The following is a 22,295-nucleotide window of genomic DNA, read 5'->3' as shown; positions in this document are numbered from 1 at the left end:
AATGTGAGTGTGTAAGGTTTGCAAAAATAAAAAGTAGTTTTTTACTCAATATGAAAGTAATGATCTTAAAATCCTGAGATAATGCGAAAAAAGCAATAAAAATGTATTTAAACATAATTCCTAAACAACCCATGCAAAATGGGTAATAATGCCTGGAGACATGTATCTTTGTTAGTTTTACTAGAAAAATTATCTTTTGTAAAGTTTGCAAAGACACAAGCTAGTTTTTTTTTTATTCAATATGACAGTATAACAGTCATACTAAATATGAAAGTTATAAACATAACTCCAAAACCAAACATGTGTCATGTCTAAAAATGCCTGTACTAATGTATTATTGTGAGTTTGTAAGGTTTGCAAAAACAAAAAGTAGTTTTTTACTCAATATGAAAGTAATGATCTTAAAATCCTGAGATAATGCGAAAAAAGCAATAAAAATGTATTTAAACATAATTCCTAAACAACCCATGCAAAATGGGTAATAATGCCTGGAGACATGTATCTTTGTTAGTTTTACTAGAAAAATGATCTTTTGTAAAGTTTGCAAAGACACAAGCTAGTTTTTTTTAATTCAATATGACAGTATAACAGTCATACTAATAATAAAAGTTATATAAACATAACTCCAAAACCAAACATGTGTCATGTCTAAAAATGCCTGTATTAATGTATTAATGTGAGTTTGTAAGGTTTGCGAAAACAAAAAGTAGTTTTTTACTCAATATGAAAGTAATGATCTTAAAATCCTGAGATAATGCGAAAAAAGCAATAAAAATGTATTTAAACATAATTCCTAAACAACCCATGCAAAATGGGTAATAATGCCTGGAGACATGTATCTTTGTTAGTTTTACTAGAAAAATTATCTTTTGTAAAGTTTGCAAAGACACAAGCTAGTTTTTTTTAATTCAATATGACAGTATAACAGTCATACTAAATATAAAAGTTATATAAACATAACTCCAAAACCAAAAATGTGTCATGTCTAAAAATGCCTGTAATAATGTATTAATGTCAGTTTGTAAGGTTTGCAAAAAAGAAAAATAGTTTTTTACTCAATATGAAAGTAATGATCTAAGAATCCTGAGATAATGCGAAAAAAGCTATAAAAATGTCTTTAAACATAATTCCTAAACAACCCATGCAAAATGGGTAATAATGCCTGGAGACATGTATCTTTGTTAGTTTTAATAGAAAAATGATATTTTGTAAAGTTTGCAAAGACACAAGCTAGTTTTTTTTTATTCAATATGACAGTATAACAGTCATACTAAAAATGAAAGTTATATAAACATAACTCCAAAACCAAACATGTGTCATGTCTAAAAATGCCTTTAATAATGTATTTGTGTGAGTTTGTAAGGTTTGCAAAAACAAAAAGTAGTTTTTTACTCAATATGAAAGTAATGATCTAAGAATCCTGAGATAATGCGAAAAAAGCAATAAAAATGTCTTTAAACATAATTCCTAAACAACCCATGCAAAATGGGTAATAATGCCTGGAGACATGTATCTTTGTTAGTTTTAATAGAAAAATCATATTTTGTAAAGTTTGCAAAGACACAAGCTGGTTTTTTTTATTCAATATGACAGTATAACAGTCATACTAAATATGAAAGTTATATAAACATAACTCCAAAACCAAACATGTGTCATGTCTAAAAATGCCTTTAATAATGTATTTATGTGAGTTTCTAAGGTTTTCAAAAACAAAAAGTAGTTGTTTACTCAATATGAAAGTAATGATCTAAGAATCCTGAGATAATGCGAAAAAAGCAATAAAAATGTCTTTAAACATAATTCCTAAACAACCCATGCAAAATGGGTAATAATGCCTGGTGACATGTATCTTTGTTAGTTTTACTAGAAAAATGATCTTTTGTAAAGTTTGCAAAGACACAAGCCAGTTTTTTTTTATTCAATATGACAGTATAACAGTCATACTAAATATGAAAGTTATAAACATAACTCCAAAACCAAAACTTGTGTCATGTCTAAAAATGCCTGTAATAATGTATTATTGTGAGTTTTTAAGGTTTGCAAAAACAAAAAGTAGTTTTTTACTCAATATGAAAGTAATGATCTTAAAATCCTGAGATAATGCGAAAAAAGCAATAAAAATGTATTTAAACATAATTCCTAAACAACCAATGCAAAATGGGTAATAATGCCTGGAGACATGTATCTTTGTTAGTTTTACTAGAAAAAATTATCTTTTGTAAAGTTTGCAAAGACACAAGCTAGTTTTTTTTAATTCAATATGACAGTATAACAGTCATACTAAATATAAAAGTTATATAAACATAACTCCAAAACCAAACATGTGTCATGTCTAAAAATGCCTGTAGTAATGGATTAATGTGAGTTTGTAAGGTTTGCAAAAAAGAAAAATAGTTTTTTACTCAATATGAAAGTAATGATCTAAGAATCCTGAGATAATGCGAAAAAAGCAATAAAAATGTCTTTAAACATAATTCCTAAACAACTCATGCAAAATGGTTAATAATGCCTGGTGACATGTGTCTTTGTTAGTTTTACTAGAAAAATGATCTTTTGTAAAGTTTGCAAAGACACAAGCCAGTTTTTTTTATTCAATATGACAGTATAACAGTCATACTAAATATGAAAGTTATAAACATAACTCCAACACCAAACATGTGTCATGTCTAAAAATGCCTGTAATAATGTATTATTGTGAGTTTGTAAGGTTTGCAAAAACAAAAAGTAGTTTTTTACTCAATATGAAAGTAATGATCTTAAAATCCTGAGATAATGCGAAAAAAGCAATAAAAATGTATTTAAACATAATTCCTAAACAACCCATGCAAAATGGGTAATAATGCCTGGAGACATGTATCTTTGTTAGTTTTACTAGAAAAATGATCTTTTGTAAAGTTTGCAAAGACACAAGCTAGTTTTTTTTTTTTATTCAATATGACAGTATAACAGTCATACTAATAATAAAAGTTATATAAACATAACTCCAAAACCAAACATGTGTCATGTCTAAAAATGCCTTTAATAATGTATTTATGTGAGTTTGTAAGGTTTGCAAAAACAAAAAGTAGTTTTTTACTCAATATGAAAGTAATGATCTAAGAATCCTGAGATAATGCGAAAAAAGCAATAAAAATGTCTTTAAACATAATTCCTAAACAACCCATGCAAAATGGGTAATAATGCCTGGAGACATGTATCTTTGTTAGTTTTAATAGAAAAATGATATTTTGTAAAGTTTGCAAAGACACAAGCTAGTTTTTTTTATTCAATATGACAGTATAACAGTCATACTAAATATGAAAGTTATATAAACATAACTCCAAAACCAAACATGTGTCATGTCTAAAAATGCCTGTAATAATGTATTAATGTGAGTTTGTAAGGTTTGCAAAAAAGAAAAATAGTTTTTTACTCAATATGAAAGTAATGATCTAAGAATCCTGAGATAATGCGAAAAAAGCAATAAAAATGTCTTTAAACATAATTCCTAAACAACTCATGCAAAATGGGTAATAATGCCTGGTGACATGTATCTTTGTTAGTTTTACTAGAAAAATGATCTTTTGTAAAGTTTGCAAAGACACAAGCCAGTTTTTTTCATTCAATATGACAGTATAACAGTCATACTAAATATGAAAGTTATAAACATAACTCCAACACCAAACATGTGTCATGTCTAAAAATGCCTGTAATAATGTATTATTGTGAGTTTGTAAGGTTTGCAAAAACAAAAAGTAGTTTTTTACTCAATATGAAAGTAATGATCTTAAAATCCTGAGATAATGTGAAAAAAGCAATAAAAATGTATTTAAACATAATTCCTAAACAACCCATGCAAAATGGGTAATAATGCCTGGAGACATGTATCTTTGTTAGTTTTACTAGAAAAATGATCTTTTGTAAAGTTTGCAAAGACACAAGCTAGTTTTTTTTTTTATTCAATATGACAGTATAACAGTCATACTAATAATAAAAGTTATATAAACATAACTCCAAAACCAAACATGTGTCATGTCTAAAAATGCCTTTAATAATGTATTTATGTGAGTTTGTAAGGTTTGCAAAAACAAAAAGTAGTTTTTTACTCAATATGAAAGTAATGATCTAAGAATCCTGAGATAATGCGAAAAAAGCAATAAAAATGTCTTTAAACATAATTCCTAAACAACTCATGCAAAATGGGTAATAATGCCTGGAGACATGTATCTTTGTTAGTTTTACTAGAAAAATGAACTTTTGTAAAGTTTGCAAAGACACAAGCTAGTTTTTTTTATTCAATATGACAGTATAACAGTCATACTAAATATGAAAGTTATATAAACATAACTCCAAAACCAAACATGTGTCATGTCTAAAAATGCCTGTAATAATGTATTAATGTGAGTTCGTAAGGTTTGCAAAAAAGAAAAATAGTTTTTTACTCAATATGAAAGTAATGATCTAAGAATCCTGAGATAATGCGAAAAAAGCAATAAAAATGTCTTTAAACATAATTCCTAAACAACTCATGCAAAATGGGTAATAATGCCTGGTGACATGTATCTTTGTTAGTTTTACTAGAAAAATGATCTTTTGTAAAGTTTGCAAAGACACAAGCCAGTTTTTTTTATTCAATATGACAGTATAACAGTCATACTAAATATGAAAGTTATAAACATAACTCCAACACCAAACATGTGTCATGTCTAAAAATGCCTGTAATAATGTATTATTGTGAGTTTGTAAGGTTTGCAAAAACAAAAAGTAGTTTTTTACTCAATATGAAAGTAATGATCTTAAAATCCTGAGATAATGTGAAAAAAGCAATAAAAATGTATTTAAACATAATTCCTAAACAACCCATGCAAAATGGGTAATAATGCCTGGAGACATGTATCTTTGTTAGTTTTACTAGAAAAATGATCTTTTGTAAAGTTTGCAAAGACACAAGCTAGTTTTTTTTTTTATTCAATATGACAGTATAACAGTCATACTAATAATAAAAGTTATATAAACATAACTCCAAAACCAAACATGTGTCATGTCTAAAAATGCCTTTAATAATGTATTTATGTGAGTTTGTAAGGTTTGCAAAAACAAAAAGTAGTTTTTTACTCAATATGAAAGTAATGATCTAAGAATCCTGAGATAATGCGAAAAAAGCAATAAAAATGTCTTTAAACATAATTCCTAAACAACTCATGCAAAATGGGTAATAATGCCTGGAGACATGTATCTTTGTTAGTTTTACTAGAAAAATGAACTTTTGTAAAGTTTGCAAAGACACAAGCTAGTTTTTTTTATTCAATATGACAGTATAACAGTCATACTAAATATGAAAGTTATATAAACATAACTCCAAAACCAAACATGTGTCATGTCTAAAAATGCCTGTAATAATGTATTAATGTGAGTTCGTAAGGTTTGCAAAAAAGAAAAATAGTTTTTTACTCAATATGAAAGTAATGATCTAAGAATCCTGAGATAATGCGAAAAAAGCAATAAAAATGTCTTTAAACATAATTCCTAAACAACTCATGCAAAATGGGTAATAATGCCTGGTGACATGTATCTTTGTTAGTTTTACTAGAAAAATGATCTTTTGTAAAGTTTGCAAAGACACAAGCCAGTTTTTTTTATTCAATATGACAGTATAACAGTCATACTAAATATGAAAGTTATAAACATTACTCCAACACCAAACATGTGTCATGTCTAAAAATGCCTGTAATAATGTATTATTGTGAGTTTGTAAGGTTTGCAAAAACAAAAAGTAGTTTTTTACTCAATATGAAAGTAATGATCTTAAAATCCTGAGATAATGCGAAAAAAGCAATAAAAATGTCTTTAAACATAATTCCTAAACAACCCATGCAAAATGGGTAATAATGCCTGGAGACATGTATCTTTGTTAGTTTTACTAGAACAATTATCTTTTGTAAAGTTTGCAAAGACACAAGCTAGTTTTTTTTAATTCAATATGACAGTATAACAGTCATACTAAATATGAAAGTTATATAAATATAACTCCAAAACCAAACATGTATCATGTCTAAAAATGCCTGTAATAATGGATTAATGTGAGTTTGTAAGGTTTGCAAAAAAGAAAAATAGTTTTTTACTCAATATGAAAGTAATGATCTAAGAATCCTGAGATAATGCGAAAAAAGAAATAAAAATGTCTTTAAACATAATTCCTAAACAACTCATGCAAAATGGGTAATAATGCCTGGAGACATGTATCTTTGTTAGTTTTACTAGAAAAATGATCTTTTGTAAAGTTTGCAAAGACACAAGCTAGTTTTTTTAATTCGATATGACAGTATAACAGTCATACTAAATATGAAAGTTATAAACATAACTCCAACACCAAACATGTGTCATGTCTAAAAATGCCTGTAATAATGTATTATTGTGAGTTTGTAAGGTTTGCAAAAACAAAAAGTAGTTTTTTACTCAATATGAAAGTAATGATCTTAAAATCCTGAGATAATGTGAAAAAAGCAATAAAAATGTATTTAAACATAATTCCTAAACAACCCATGCAAAATGGGTAATAATGCCTGGAGACATGTATCTTTGTTAGTTTTACTAGAAAAATGATCTTTTGTAAAGTTTGCAAAGACACAAGCTAGTTTTTTTTTTAATTCAATATGACAGTATAACAGTCATACTAATAATAAAAGTTATATAAACATAACTCCAAAACCAAACATGTGTCATGTCTAAAAATGCCTTTAATAATGTATTTATGTGAGTTTGTAAGGTTTGCAAAAACAAAAAGTAGTTTTTTACTCAATATGAAAGTAATAATCTAAGAATCCTGAGATAATGCGAAAAAAGCAATAAAAATGTCTTTAAACATAATTCCTAAACAACTCATGCAAAATGGGTAATAATGCCTGGAGACATGTATCTTTGTTAGTTTTACTAGAAAAATGAACTTTTGTAAAGTTTGCAAAGACACAAGCTAGTTTTTTTAATTCGATATGACAGTATAACAGTCATACTAAATATAAAAGTTATATAAACATAACTCCAAAACCAAACATGTACCATGTCTAAAAATGGCTGTAATAATGTATTTATGTGAGTTTGTAAGGTTTGCAAAAACAAAAAGTAGTGTTTTACTCAATATGAAAGTAATGATCTTAGAATCCTGAGATAATGAGAAAAAAGCAATACAAATGTATTCAAACACAACTTTTAAACCAAACATGTAAATTGTCTAAAAATGCCTGTAATATTGAATCTATGTAAGTTTTACTACAATCAATTGTTTTTGTAAGGTTTGCAAATACAAAAATTAGGTTTTACACATAATGACATTATAACTTTAACACTGAATATGAAAGTTATTTAATTATAACTCCTAAATACACATGAAACATGTCTAATAGCGTGAAAAAAAATATCTTTGTGAGTGTTGCTACAAACATTTTCTTTTGTAAGGTTTGCAAAGACACAAGTTAGTTTTTTTTAACTCAATATGACAGTATAACGCCACACTCAATATGACAGTTATTTAAACATAACTCCTAAACCACACCTGAAAAATGGCTAATAATGCCTGAAATAATGCATCTTTGGGAGTTTTACTGGAAACATATGCTTTTTTTAGGGCTTGCAAACACAAAAATTATTTTTTTACTCAATATGACAGTAATGTTCTAAAAATCCTGAGATAATGTGAAAAAAGCAATACAAATGTATTACAACATAATTCTTAAACCAAACATGCAAAATGTCTGAAAATGCCTGTAATATTGAATCCATGTGAGTTTTATTTGAATCAGTTGTATGGTTTGCTAATACAAAAATTGGGTTTTATGACAAACACAAGTTAGTTATTTTACTCAATATAACAGTTTAGCTGTCATACTATATATGAAAGTTATATAAACATAACTCCAAAACCAAACATGCATTATGTCCAAAACTGCCTGTAATATTGTATATATGTGAGTTTTACTAGAATCAGGGTTGCAAATACAAAAATTGGGTTTTATGACAGTATACTGTCACACTCAATATGACAGTTATTTAAACATAACTCAAACAACACATGCAAAATGGCTAATAATGCCTGGAGCATGTATCTAGTTAGTTTTACTAGAAAAATGGTATTTTGTAAGGTTTGCAAAAACACAAGTTAGTTGTTTTTTTTTATTCAATATGACAGTACATCTGTCATACTAAATATGAAAGTTATATAAACATTACTCTAAAACCAAACATGCATTATGTCTAAAAATGCCTGTAATATTGTATCTGTGTGAGTTTAACTAGATTTAGTTGTTTTTGTAAGGTTTGCAAATACAAAATAAGGGTTTTACTCACTATGACAGTTTACTGTCACACTCAATCTGACAGTTATTTATTTAAACATAACTCCTAAACCACACATGCAAAATGGCTAATAATGCCTGGAGATATGTATCTTTGTGAGTTTTACTAGAAACATTATATTGTGTAAGGTTTAGTTAGTTTTTGTACTCAATCTGACAGTATAACTGTCATTCTAAATCCATCCATTTTCTTCCGCTTATCCGAGGTCGGGTTGCGGGGGCAGCAGCCTGAGCAGAAAATCCCAAACTTCCCTCTCCCCAGCCACTTCGTCCAGCTCTTCTCGGGGTATTCCGAGGCGTTCCCAGGCCAGCCGGGGACATAGTCTTTCCAATGTGTCCTAGGTCTTCCCCGTGGCCTCCTGCCACACCTCCCTAGAGGCGTTCGGGTGGCATTCTGAGCAGATGCCCGAACCACCTCATGGCTCCTCTCAATGTGGAGGAGCAGCGGCTTTACTTTGAGTTCCTCCCGGATGACAGAGCTTCTCACCCTGTCTCTAAGGGAGAGACCCACCACCCGGCAGAGGAAACACATTTCGGCCGCTTGTCCTTTCGGTCATAACCCAAAGCTGGGAACGTAGATCAACTGTAAATTGACAGCTTTTCCTTCTGGCTCAGCTCCTTCTTCACCACAACGGATCGATATAGCGTCCTCAATACTGAAGACGCCGCACCAATCCGCCTGTGGATCTCTCGATCCACTCTATCCTCACTCGTGAACAAGACTCCTAGGTACTTGAACTCCTCCACTTGGGGCAAGATCTCCTCCCCAACCTGGAGATGGCACTCGACCCTTTCCTGCGCGAGAACCATGGACTTGGACTTGGAGGTGCTGATTCTCATCCCAGTCGCTTCACACTCAAGGACCCTGCCGAGAGTATAGACCTGGTCTACCGTTCCACGACCAGGACGAAAACCACACTGTTCGTCCTGGATCCGAGTTTCCTCCTCTCCAGTACACATGAATAGACCTTACAGGGAAGGCTGAGGAGTGTGTTTCACGATAGTTGGAACACACCCTCCGGTTCCCCTTCTTAAAGAGAGGAACCACCACCCCGGTCTGCCAATCCAGAGGTACCGCCCCCAATGTTCACGCGATGTTGCAGAGTCTTGTCAACCAAGACAGCCCCACAGTATCCAGAGCCTTAAGGAACTCATCCACCACCGGGGCCTTGCCACAGAGGAGCTTTTTAACTACCTAGGCAACCTAAGCCCCAGAAATAGGAGAGTCCACCACAGATTCCCCAGGCACTGCTTGGCCTGTCGGTATGCCCGCTGCCTCTGGAGTCCCATGAGCCAAAAGGACCCGATAGGCTCTTTCTTCAGCTTGACGGCATCCCTCACTGCTGGTGGCCACCAGCGAGTTCTAGGATTACCGCCACGACAGGAACCAAAAACACCTTGCGGCCACAGCTCCAATCAGCAGGCTCGACAAGAGAGGCACGGAACATGGTCCACTCAGACTCAATGTCCAGCACCTCCCTCGTGACATGTTCAAAGTTCTTCCTTATGTTTGAACATTGTGTTTGTTATGGACAATCCGTGACGAGCACAAAAGTCCAATAACAAAGCACCACTTGGGTTCAGATCCGGGTGGCCATTTTTCCCAATCACGACTCTCCAGGTTTCACTGTCCTTGCCAACATGAGCATTGAAGTCCCCCAACAGAACAAGGGAATCACCCGAGGGAGCACTCTCCAGTACTCCCTCAAGGGAATCCAAAAAGAGTGGGTACTCTGAGCTGCTGTTTGGTGCGTAAACACAAACAACAGTCAGGACCCGTCACCCAACCCGAAGGCGGAGGGAAGCTACCATCTCGTCGACTGGGTTAAAGTCCAACGTGCAGGCTTTGAGCAACAACAATTGCCACCCCAGCCTCTCATTGCTTGCAACGCCAGAGTGGAAGAGAGTCCAGCCCCTGTTGAGAGAACAGGTTCCAGAGCCCTTGCTGTGCGTCGAAGTGAGTCCAACTATATCTAGCCGGAACTTCTTCACCTCGCGCACCAGCTCAGGCTCTTTCCCTCCCAGCGAGGTGACGTTCCACGTCCCAAGAGCGAGCTTATGTAGCCGATAATCGGACCGCCAAGTGCCCTGCCTTCGGCTGCCGCCCAGTTCACACTGCATCCGACCTCTATGACCTCAATGGGCCCATGAGTGGTGAGCCCATTGGAGGGTTGACCCACGTTGCCTCTTCGAGCTGAGCCCGGCAGGGCCCCATGGAGACAGGCCCGGCCACCAGTCGCTCGCCATCGTGCCCCACCTCTGCGCCTGGCTCCACAGGGGAGCCACGGTGACCTGCGCCTGGGCGAGAAAAAATCTAGGTCCTCGATTTGTACTTTTCATAAAGGTCTTTGAGCTGCTCTTTGTCTGATCCCTCACCTAGGACCTTTTCTCAGGGGATCCCGAGGCGTTCCCAGGCCAGCCGGGAGACATAGTGTTCCCAATGTGTCCTGGGCTTTCCCCGTGGCCTCCAGGATGACAGAGCTTCACCTTCACCAGGGGTGTCAAACTCAAAGACTGAGTGGGCCAAAGTTTAAAACTGAACAAAGCCGCGGGCCAAGGTTGAACAAATTAACCTTTTAATAGGGACCCAAACAAGTTTTGCATTGAATATTGAACAAGCAAGGCTTATATAACTTTATAGTGACATGCAAAATGGAGTTTCAAATAATAATAATAATAATTAAAAAATATCAATTGCATATCAAATACAATCTAAATAAAAATTGAATGCCTCTTTTCTATTTGCAGCCTTCTGAGGTAAATATCAACATTAACTTTTTCCACAGGCTAATAAATTTGAAAATAAAATAACAATGAATAAAACAACCATTCAGGGGCCGTACTTATCAAGCTTCTTAGAATTACTCCTAAGAAGTCTGCTAAGAGTTGACTTAAGAGTAAATAAATTATTCGCTGAAAGCTGCACTTAAAAGTTAGTTATCAAGCTTCTTACTCACACTTTCAGCGAAGTGTAGGACTGAATCTTAAGTGTCACACTCAGAGCTGAATTACGACATTACTATGTGCCGTAAACGGAATTTTAGGTGACGTCATTTCTGTGTCCATAGAAATGACCAATCACGGAAGGGAATCCGTTGTCTAAGAATAAAGAAATATCTTGGAAATATTTAAGTGGACAATGGGAGTGTATATTTTGACAATAAACTGCAAAATAATACAAAACAAACTAGTCCCCGCCGGCACTCACGCTACCGCTCCCTCTCTTCTATCGCCCACACACTCACTGACGTCACTCACCTCACGGCCACACACATACGCTACTGTCATAAAATTTTCTTTCCAATTCATTAATTAGGCAACTAATTTGAAACTGGTGTGGGTGGCTCTATATATACTAGCCCACTGCAGACACATGCAGAAATCAGCAAGGAATGGAAAAGTATTAAATCTGTGACAAAAATAATATCCGCTCTGTCTAAACGATACCGTTTGATCAGCTGCTCGTCATCAAAAAAAACAAAACATTGTTCCGTTCCCTGAACGTTCGCGCACGTCTCTCTCGCCTCAGTGCCATCCCCTGCTGGCAACTCCTAACCACTTAAGACACCTCTGAAGGTCTCTTAAATACCGTGGAGAGTAGGAGTGATTCTTAGACTTAAGAACGTTGATAAAAAGCTTTTATTCTTAAGTTTGAGAGTAGGACTAAATTTCGCAAATTCTCAGGACTTAAGTGTAAAATGGCACTCTAAGAAGCTTGATAAGTACGGCCCCAGGACTTTAAACTGCTCAGTTTGCAACACACTGATCTAATTTGATGTGCCCAAGCCAGATACCTGGCATCTTTTTTTAGATGCTAGTTCTTTAATGTCGGGGCTCAGGCTTTGAGCTGAGGCAACTTTCATTATCGAACGAAGGTGTTCAACAGTCAGGTTACTCTGAGGGTGCCAGTATAAAAACTTTAACACTGTTAGAAATATACGCCACACTGTGAACCCACACCAAACAAAAATAAAAAACACTTTTCAGGAGAACATCCGCACCGTAACATAACATAAACACAAAAGAACAAATACCCAGAATCTTTTGCAGCACTAACTCTTTCGGGACGCTACAAAATACACCCCCGCTACCACCAAACCCTCCCCCCCCCACACACACACACCTTGTAGCGTCCCAGAAGATTTAGTGCTACAAAGGGTTCCGGGTATTTGTTCTGTTGTGTTTATGTTGTGTTACGGTGCGGATGTTCTCCCGAAATGTGTTTGTGATTCTTGTTTGATGTGGATTCACAGTGTGGCGTATATTTCTAAAAGTGTTAAAGTTTTTTATTTGGCTACCGTCAGTGTAACCTGTATCGCTGTTGATGAAGTATGCGTTGCATTCAATTGTGTGTGGGTGCAGAAGCTGCACTGACATGAAACTGGGCCGGCACTCGTTTGACTAGCTGAAAAAAAGAAAAAAAAATTCGGGAGGAGTGCTGGATTCACTCCCGGGAGGGTTGGCAAGTATTAGAAGTTGCGGTGAATGCGGTGTTACCGCGGCACTGCCGCAATGTATAATCGACGGTCCAGCTTTAGTGTTAATTTGATATTGCCTCAAAGGCCAAATCAAATTACACGTTGGGCCAAATTTGGCCCACGGGCCAGAGTTTGACACCCATGACCTTCACTGTAAAAAATTACTGTAAAAATAAAAAATAAAATTACAGTTATATACTCCATCCATCCATCCATTTTCTACCGCTTATTCCTTTCGGGGTCGCGGGGGGCGCTGGAGCCTATCTCAGCTACAATCAGGCGGAAGGCGGGGTACACCCTGGACAAGTCGCCACCTCATCGCAGGGCCAACACAGATAGACAGACAACATTCACACTCACATTCACACACTAGGGCCAATTTAGTGTTGCCAATCAACCTATCATGTTCTTCTTAAATGCAGTTAAGTACTGTAAATTTTGTTTCATTTTTCAAAAAATATCGACCAGCAGTAAGTTACTGTAAAACCTACAGTGTAATTCAGTATTTTTCAGACTTGTTTCTTGGGTCCGCCCACAATTCGTCCAACCGAGCTTCATTTCACCTGGCCGACCCTGCTAAATCCATCCTACTGCATCGTGTGTTTTTGATAACAAGGTAAGAGTCACTTGTACCTTGATGTGTCATTTTCTGTTTGAATTACTTTATATATATATTTATAAAGTCCGAAATGACATAGCGTCACAGTCAGCATCACAGACACTATCGTTGACCACGCGCATGTACCGCCGCATGCTAGCTAGCTAAGTTTTCTTCTTTTTTGTCATAGTCATCATAAAAGATGATAACTTGCAACATATGTGCTACGACTTGCAGCAATGTATTTGCGTATGTTAGACACATGCGAAGTCATAGTTGTATGCCTAATGCATCGTTTAAGTGTGCTTTCCCTAAATGCACAAGAGTTTTTTCCAACTTCTCAGCCTTCAAAACTCACAGCCGTCGTCATAAATATGGCAAGAGTAGGACTGATATGTATAGCGCAGAAGGTTTACCTTGTAATATTGTCTCATGTAGCGCGAAGTGCGATGATATACGGGCCTTTCTCCTGCATTTGAAATGTCATATTACCGAAGGTAGGACAGTTGCTTGCCCCTTCTGTCAATGTGAAAAAAGATTTACAGTTAAGTCTACTTTCACATCGCACGTGTCAAGGAAGCACTACGGCTACACTGAACGAAGTTTGACTTGCTCAACAGCAAATCCAAGCAGCTCTTGTGTTATTAACACTGATGATGACTATTGTGATATGCAACTTGAGAATTCAGGATATTCCTGTTATGAAGACATGGAGGTCTACTTGCATTAAAAAAATGTTCACAGCACTGAAAAAAGGTTGAGAACCACTGCCTTAGGACAGTGGTTCTCAACCTTTTTTCAGTGATGTACCCCTGTGAACATTTTTTAACTTCAAGTACCCCCTAATCAGAGCAAAGCATTTTTGGTTGAAAAAAAGAGATAAAGAAATAAAATACAGCACTATGTCATCAGTTTCTTATTTATTAAATTGTATAACAGTGCAAAATATTGCTCATTTGTTGTGGTCTTTCTTGAACTATTTGGAAAAAAAGATATAAAAATAACTAAAAACTTGTTGAAAAATAACCAAGTGATTCAATTATAAATAAAGATTTTTACACATAGAAGTAATCAACTTAAAGTGCCCTCTTTGGGGATTGTAATAGAGATCCATCTGGATTCGTGAACTTCATTCTCAACATTTCTTCACAAAAAAAGAAATCTTTAACATCAATATTTATGGAACATGTCCACTACGCTTTAACCAAGCCTCCATTGTTTTCTACATGGATAGTTGATTGACAGTTGGTGCCGTGTGGCACCGCCAGGTAGGGTCAAACCATCATGGCATGGGGGAAACTCTGGCTTTATGGTAATGAATGGAATAGCCTACTTGATTAGTTGTTCAGTTTATGAACTTACATTCATATTTTGTCGAAGTATTATTCAATAAATATATTTATAAAGGATTTTTGAATTGTTGCTATTTTTAGAATATTAAAAAAAAATCTCACATACCCCTTGGCATATCTTCAAGTACCCCCAGGAGTACGCGTACCCCCATTTGAGAACCACTGCCTTAGGAGACTAGATGTAAACAGAGGAAAGAGAGAGCGAGTGAGGTGGCCATTCCAAATACTTTTAAAATGCTACCCATATTGGATACTGTTTAGGAACATAAACTGCATTTCTTGACTGTACCAGTTGCTGGTGACAAAGTCACAATAAAACGTTGGATGATCAGCATGGAAGGTGATGTCATCTGCAAAGGCGTCCAACCTAGCTTAATCTCAGGGCTTGCTGCCCTTCTTGCCACCTACTATGTGTTCAACTTGGAATACCAAGAGGAAGGTCCTCGGACATTGGAATTTTTTCAAAGGTAAATCCTCTTGATACTGTTAAAATACTGTTAGGATATTTTATTTTATATTTCTCACCTCTGTTCAGGAATTTGACTTGTCATTTCCCCAATTTGGTGCCTTAAATCAATGACTCTTCTGTTCCTTTGTGGAACTTCTTATTAGGGACCGACGCACCAGTTTGACTCTAGGATAAAGGTAGGTAATGTGCAGGTAAAGATGTGTTGACTGGGTCAAAGAAGGAAGCACCTGTTTGACCCCAGGATGCAGAAAAAGTAGGTAATTTGCAGGTAAAGATATGTTGACTGGATGATGGCAGGAAGCACCAGCTTGACCCGAGAATGCAGAGCAAGTAGGTAATGTGCGGGTGAAGATATGTTGAATGGGTAAAGGCAGGAAGCACCAGTGTGACCCCACTATGCAGGGAAGGTAGGTAATGTGCGGGTGAAGGTATGTTGAATGGGTGAAAGAAGGAAGCACAGGTGTGGTCGAGGCCATGCAGACAAGGTAGGTATGTGCAGGTGAAGATATGTTCTATGGTGAAAGAAAGAAGCACCAGTGTGACCCAAGGATGCAGGGAAGGTAGGTAATGTGCAGGTAAAGATATGTTGAATGGGTGAAGGCAGGAAACACCAGCTAGACGCCAGGATACAGAGAAGGTAGGTAATGTGCAGGTAAAGATATGTTGAATGAGTAAAGGCAGGAAACACCAGCTTGACTCCAGGATACAGAGAAGGTAGGTAATGTGCAGGTAAAGATATGTTGAATGGGTAAAGGTAGAAAGCACCAGCGTGACCACACTATGCAGAGAAGGTAGGTAATGTGCATGTAAAGATATGTTGAATGGGTAAAAGCAAGAAGCACCAGTGTGACCCCAGGATGCAGAGAAGATAGGTAATGAGCAGGTAACGATATGTTAAATGGGTGAAAGCAGGAAACATTAGCGTAAATACACGGTCCCGTAGATGGAGAGAAAACATAAATAGAGAGAGGGATTGGGGAGGCTTTAGCATTGTCTTCCTCTCTGAATTTGTCTTAATGGGTTTTAGAGCATTCACTCATCTACAGCTGTGGTTATGGTATAGGCTCACATATATCCTAAAATTGATATTAATATTTGTGCAGTGCATATTCCTAAATAACAATTTGAGGGGGGTTCTGTATCGACTGCAAGTAATCTTCAATCACAACAGAATATCTAATATGCTTTCTCTCTTTTTTAGGCGATTCATTGGCGTTCACCCTGAGAGGGGAACAAAGGCTAGCCAGGGAAAGGTGGTGTCCAAGAAGACCGGGAAGCTGGTCCAGAAAAAGGCAGCAACTGTAAATCCTCACGTAGCCACCCTTATAAAACATCTCACAGACTTTGAGTGGGGCTTTATGTAGCCGACAACTAAACACTGGACTTGTGTTCAGTGTTTTATCTCCAGTTAGAAATTAAGTGGACATGTTATAAATGTTAAAATGCTTTACTGAAAATAAGAAGAATGCACTAAATGTACATTGAATGTATTTGATGCACTTTAAAATAATTGGTTAATAAAAACATAATCTTGCAAGGCCATTTCTCCAGTCATTTGTATGCCAGCAGATTGCAGGGGTTTTGATTTTGAAAAATTAAAAGTTCAACTCATTAACTTCTAGTGGCATTATACTGTAAAGCTCAGTCTATAGTGCTTACAATTATTTTACTGTAATTAACTGTTAATGGATATTACAGTAGATACACTAAAATAACCGTGTAATGCCGCTAAACAGATGACAGTATTATGCTGTGAAGCGTATATTTGATACAGCACAGTACTGTGATACTTTTTAAAGTAATAAACTGTAGTGATAAATCACAGTATGTGTGCTGTAGAAAAACAGTTTTATACTGGAACCATTAGCTGCCAGTAGGTTACTGTAATTAAACGGTGAAAATTCTTACAGTAAGAGAAAGACCCGCCACCCAGCGGAGAAAACTCATTTCGGCCACTTGTACCCGTGATCTTGTCCTTTCGGTCATAACCCAAAGCTCATGACCATAGGTGAGGATGGGAACGTAGATTGACCGGTAAATTGAGAGCTTTTCCTTCTGGCGCAGCTCCTTCTTACCACAACGAATCGATATAGCGTCCTCATTACTGAAGACGCCGCACCGATCAGCCTGTGCATCTCACGATCCACTCTTCCCTCACTCATGAACAAGACTCCAGGTACTTGAACTCATCCACTTGGGGAAAGGTCTCCTGCCCAACCTCGAGATGGCACTCCACCCTTTCCCGGGCGAGAACCTTGGACTTGGAGGTGCTGATTCTCATCCCAGTCGCTTCACACTCGGCTGCGAACCAATCCAATGAGAGCTGAAGATCCTGGCCAGTTAAAGCCATAAGGACCACATCATCTGCAAAAAGGAGAGACCTAATCCTGCAGCCACCAAACCGGATCCCCTCAACGCCATGACTGCGCCTAGAAATTCTGTCCATAAAATGTATGAACACATTTGGTGACAAAGGGCAGCCAACACGAGGGTTGGACTCCGGTCCAACCCTCACTGGAAAGGGGTCCGACTTACTGCTGGCAATGCGGACCAAGCTCTGACACTGATCATACAGGGAGCGACCCGCCACAATCAGACATGCCGTTACCCCATACTCTCTGAGCACTCCCCACAGGACTTCCCGGGGTGGCCACGGTCGAATGTCTTCTCCAAGTCCACAACGCACATGTAGACTGGTTGGACAAACTCCCATGCACACTCAAGGACCCTGCCGAGAGTATAGATCTGGTCTACCGTTCCACGACCAGGACGAAAACCACACTGTTCGTCCTGGATCCGAGGTTCCTCCTCTCCAGTACACATGAATAGACCTTACCGGGAAGGCTGAGGAGTGTGATCTACGATAGTTGGAACACACCCTCCGGTTCCCCTTCTTAAAGAGAGGAACCACCACCCCGGTCTGCCAATCCAGAGGTACCTCCCCTGATGTCCACGCGATGTTGCAGAGTCTTGTCATCTAAAACAGCCCCACAGCATCCAGAGCCTTAAGGAACTCCGGACGGAGCTCATCCACCCCCGGGGCCTTGCCACCGAGGAGCTTTTTAACTACCTTGGCAACCTCAGCCCCAGAAATAGGAGAGCCCACCACAGATTCCCCAGGCACTGCTTGGCCTGTCGGTATGCCCGCTGCCTCTGGAGTCCCATGAGCCAAAAGGACCAGATAAGCTCTTTCTTCAGCTTGACGGCATCCCGCACTGCTGGTGGCCACCAGCGGGTTCTAGGATTACCGCCACGACAGGCACCAAACACCTTGCGGCCACAGCTCCAATCAGCTGGCTTGACAAAAGAGGCACGGAACATGATCCATTCAGACTCAATGTCCAGCACCTCCTTTGTGACATGTTCAAAGTTCCTCCGGAGGTGGAAAAAGAAACTCTCTCTGACAGGAGACTCTGCTAGGCATTCCCAAAAGACTCTCACAATGCTTTTGGGCCTGCCAGGTCTGTCCGGGATCCTACCCCACCATCGGAGCCGGCTCACCAGGTGGTGATCGGTAGAAAGCTCGCCCCTCTCTTCACCCGAGTGTCCAAAACACGAGGCCGCAAATCCCATGACACAACTACAAAGTCAATCATGGAACTGCGGCCGAGGGTGTCCTGGTGCCAAGTGCACATATGGACACCCTTATGTTTGAACATTGTGTTTGTTATGGACAATCCGTGACGAGCACAAAAGTCGAATAACAAAGCACCACTTGGGTTCAGATCCGGGTGGCCATTTTTCCCAATCACGACTCTCCAGGTTTCAAAGTCGTTGCCAACATGAGCGTTGAAGACCCCCAGCAGAACAAGGGAATCACCCGAGGGAGCACTCTCAAGGGAATCCAAAAAGAGTGGGTACTCTGAGCTGCTGTTTGGTGCGTAAACACCAACAACAGTCAGGACCCGTCACCCAACCCGAAAGCGGAGTGAAGCTACCATCTCGTCTTCTGGGTTAAGTCCAACGTGCAGGCTTTGAGCCGGGGGGCAACAAGAATTGCCAACCCAGCCTCTCATTACTTGCAACGCCAGAGTGGAAGAGAGTCCAACCCCTCTTGAGAGAACAGGTTCCAGAGCCCTTGCTGTGCGTCGAAGTGAGTCCAGCTTTATCTAGCCGGGAACTTCTCCACCTCAAGCACCAGCTCAGGCTCCTTCCCCCCCAGCGAGGTGACGTTCCATGTCCCAAGAGCGAGCTTATGTAGCCGATAATCGGACCACCAAGTGCCCTGCCTTCGGCTGCCGCCCAGCTCACACTGCACCCTCTATGACCCAGCCCATGAGTGGTGAGCCCTGGAGGGGGGATCCACGTTGCCTCTTCGAGCTGAGCACGGCTGGGCCCCATGGGGACAGGCCCGATAATCGCCATCGTGCCACACCTCTGGGCCTGGCTCCACAGGGGAGCCACGGTGACCTGCGTCCGGGCGAGAAAAAATCTAGGTCCTCAATTGTACTTTTAATAAAGGTCTTTGAGCTGCTCTTTGTCTGATCCCTCACCTAGGACCTGTTTGTCTTGGGAGACCATAGAAGCCACCGGACAACATAGTTCCTGGATCAGTGGGACACGCAAACCACAAAGGTGGCGGCTCAGAAAGCAGGTTATATAAATATAACTCCAAAACCAAACATGCAATATGTCTAAACATGCCTGTAATATTGTATCAATGTGAGTTTTCCTAGAATCGGTTGTTTTTGTAAGGTTTGCAAATACAAAAATTAGGTTTTACTCACAATGACAAAATCACACTCAATATGACAAAAAAATGGCTAATAATGCCTGAAATAATGAATCATTGGGAGTTTTACTGAGTTTTACATTTTGCAAACACAAAAAGTAGTTTTTTACTTGACTTTAATGTTCTTAGAACCCTGAGATAATGGGAAAAAAGCAATAAAAATGTATTTAAACCTAACTCCTAAACAACACATGCAAAATGGCTAATAATGCCTAGGGAGACATGTAACGTTGTTAGTTTAAAAAAATGATCTTTTGTAATGATATCAAAGACACAAGCTAGTTTTTTTTATTCAATATGACAGTATAACAGTCAAACTAAATCTGAAAGTTATATAAACATAACTCCAAAACCACACATGTGTCATGTCTAAAAATGCCTGTAATAATGTATTTATGTGAGTTTGTAAGGTTTGCAAAAACAAAAAGTAGTTTTTTACTCAATATGAAAGTAATGTTCTTAGAATCCTGAGATAATGCGAAAAAAGCAATACAAATGTATTCAAACACAAATTTTAAACCAAACGTGTAAAATGTCTAAAAATGCCTGTAATATTGAATCTATATAAGTTTTACTAGAATCAATTGTTTTTGTAAGGTTTGCAAATACAAAAATTAGGTTTTACACATAATGACATTAAAACTGTAACACTCAATATGACAATTATTTATTTATAACTCCTAACCACACATGAAACATGTCTAATACTGCGTGAAAAAAATTATCTTTGTGAGTGTTACTAGAAACATTTTCTTTTGTAAGGTTTGCAAAGACAGGTTAGTTTTTTTTACTCAATTTGACAGTATAACTGCCACACTCAATATGACAGTTATTTAAACATAACTCTTAAACTACACATGAAAAATGATTAACAATGCCTGAAATGATGCATTCTTCTAAGTTTAACTCGAAACATATGCTTTTTTTAAGGCTTGCAAACACAAACATTATTTTTTTACTCAATATGACAGTAATGTTTTAAAATTCTGAGAAAATACGAACAAATTAATAAAAATGATTCCAACATAATTCCTAAACCAAACATGCAAAATGTCTAAAAATGTCTGTAATATTGAATCCATGTGAGTTTTACTAGATTTAAATGATTTTGTAAGGTTTGCAAATACATAAATTAGGTTTTACTTACTATGTCATAACTGACAGTATGACAGTTATTTAACCATAACTCAAACCACACATGAAAAATGGCTAATAATGCCTGAAATAATGCATCCTTGGCCGTTTTACTCGAAACACATGTTTTTTTAAATCTTGCAAACACAAAAAGTAGTTTTTTACTCAATATGACTGTAATGTTCTTAAAATCCTGAGATAATGCGAAAAAAGCAATAAAAATGTATTTAAACATTACTCCTAAACAACATATGCAAAATGGCTAATAATGCCTGGAAACATGTATCTTTGTTAGTTTTACTGGAAAAATGATCTTTTGTAAAGTTTGCAAAGACACAAGCCAGTTTTTTTTTATTCAATATGACAGTATAACAGTCATACTAAATATGAAAGTTATATAAACATAACTCCAAAACCAAACATGTGTCATGTCTAAAAATGCCTTTAATAATGTATTAATGTGAGTTTGTAAGGTTTGCAAAAACAAAAAGTAGTTTTTTACTCAATATGAAAGTAATGATCTTAGAATCCTGAGATAATGCGAAAAAAGCAATAAAAATGTATTTAAACATAACTCCTAAACAACCCAGGCAAAATGGGTAATAATGCCTGGAGACATGTATCTTTGTTAGGTTTACTAGAAAATGTATCTTTTGTAAAGTTTGCAAAGACACAAGCTAGTTGTTTTTATTCAATAAGACAGTATAACCGTCATACTAAATATGAAAGTTATATAAACATAACTCCAGAACCAAACGTGTGTCATGTCTAAAATTGCCTATAATAATGTATTTATGTGAGTTTGTAAGGTTTGCAAAAACAAAAAGTAGTTTTTTCCTCAATATGAAAGTAAGGATTTTAGAATCCTGAGATAATGCGAAAAAAGCAATAAAAATGTATTCAAACACAACTTTTAAACCAAACATGTAAATTGTCTAAAAATGCCTGTAATATTGAATCTATGTAAATTTTACTAGAATCAATTGTTTTTGTAAGGTTTGCAAATACAAAAATTAGGTTTTACACATAATGACATTATAACTTTAACACTCAATATGAAAGTTATTTAATTATAACTCCTAAATACACATGAAACATGTCTAATAGCGTGAAAAAAATTATCTTTGTGAGTGTTGCTAGAAACATTTTCTTTTGTAAGGTTTGCAAAGACACAAGTTAGTTTTTTTTAACTCAATATGACAGTA

Source organism: Entelurus aequoreus, linkage group LG02 (assembly GCF_033978785.1).
Source record: "Entelurus aequoreus isolate RoL-2023_Sb linkage group LG02, RoL_Eaeq_v1.1, whole genome shotgun sequence".
Lineage (NCBI taxonomy): Eukaryota > Metazoa > Chordata > Actinopteri > Syngnathiformes > Syngnathidae > Entelurus > Entelurus aequoreus.
This window is presented reverse-complemented; position numbering follows the sequence as displayed.